Genomic DNA, 1,473 nt, shown 5'->3' with positions numbered 1-1,473 from the left:
ACATTTTGTGAAGTAATTTCTAAAGGAGATTGCCTATGATGATACCTACATAGCCACGGAAATGCTAGTTTTATGGACTAGCTACAATGTTGATTATGGCAATTGACTAGGACGGTCTGAGGCATCCTACTACTAAATTTTTGTTTTGTTTTGAAATCAACCTTAAAATTTAGTCATAAAATTATTTGAGTATTTCTTTCATTTTTTGTGCTAGATAGAGGCATATGATGTGTTTAATTTGAGATGAATACTCATATTCACATATAGAGTATAATGATCCTCATCTGAATAGGAAGATCTGATGCTTCTACATGAATGCTTGCTGTATACTGATTACTGACTGCTCTGTTTAATTTTCATTTAATACTAATGCTCTGTTCATTCAGAAATCAACATGACTTACTCACCATCAACCTTTTTGTGAATCAATCCTTTGATTTTACTTATAAAACTATATGTATTGGTTGCTCATGCTACCTTATCAATCTTTTTGACCGAAAATATGGCGGGATATGTGTCGGATCCTCCAAAGTAGTGCATTTTTGAAGGATCTGACACGGGTACAACTATATTTTGGATAGTTTGCGCAACATAGCTTTTGGCTTAGAGCAAGTGTATTTCCTATGGGTTACTTCATATATTATCATTATAGAGAAATTTTAAGTTATGGATGATGAGATAAGCAATTCACAGTTATCCCTGTCTGATACATTTTGATGAATGCTTGTGGTCTGACATGACATTAATCTAGTGTCTTATCGTGGGAAAATCTTTCTAGGGCTTCTGATCTAACCTATCCCGCATGCTTAAAACTCATGCGTGGACACTAAACTTGTTTTTTGCGAGCTATTTGTTTGCACTGGTAAGTCGTAACTTTTCTATCTTTGACTCTCTTGAACCGTTTCTTCTGCTCGTTGGGAATATAAAATCTTAAATAATTAAGAAATGATGAAGAACAGCCAGTATAATGTTGTATCATTGTTTGAACATTAGTAAATAATCAATCATGAACTTCTTGGACTTCTTGCGCTGCTTGAAATTTTAAGTCCATATTCTTCTTTTACATCACTCAGTGAATGTGAAATTGATAACTAGTCAATATTGATAATTTTTACACAAGTCATACAGTCATACTTAATGTATTTAAAATATTAGGAACTAAAAATATTGTTTTCAAAATACTGTAAGTCTCTTTGTATAATACTTCTTGGCCATGCAGATTTACAAGTTCTTATTAATATTTTGTTTAGCTCAACAAAGTAACGGGAAAATACCTGCTTTGATGCAGTATTGTACATATACAATTCCTTTCAAACTGAAAGGTTTAAAGGTTACATATTTTAGCTAGGAGGGGCAAAAGTGGCTCAATCCCATTTGACTCGTCTCACTCGTCCAAGTTTTATCCCCTGCTTGGCTATAAATTTTGCAAGTTCTTTTCAAGTTTTTATTTTGGCAAAACTTGTTTAATTATAG

General features: G+C 32.8%; 2 non-coding genes across 2 annotated transcripts; both read left to right on the top strand.

Moving 5' to 3' along the window:
• The first annotated feature begins 233 nt into the window (after positions 1-233).
• On the top strand, positions 234-305 carry LOC142182430 (small nucleolar RNA snoR64a). Its single transcript, XR_012711259.1, has one exon. It is a non-coding gene; the product is annotated as a small nucleolar RNA snoR64a (small nucleolar RNA).
• Positions 306-662: 357 nt separating this feature from the next.
• LOC142182414 (small nucleolar RNA R38) lies at positions 663-742 on the top strand. The gene has a single exon (XR_012711249.1). It is a non-coding gene; the product is annotated as a small nucleolar RNA R38 (small nucleolar RNA).
• The last annotated feature ends 731 nt before the right edge of the window (positions 743-1,473 follow it).

This window comes from Nicotiana tabacum, chromosome 6 (genome assembly GCF_000715075.1).
Source record: "Nicotiana tabacum cultivar K326 chromosome 6, ASM71507v2, whole genome shotgun sequence".
Classification (NCBI taxonomy): Eukaryota; Viridiplantae; Streptophyta; class Magnoliopsida; order Solanales; family Solanaceae; genus Nicotiana; species Nicotiana tabacum.
Note: the sequence above shows the minus strand (reverse complement) of the source record. Positions and strands in the feature narration are given on the sequence as shown.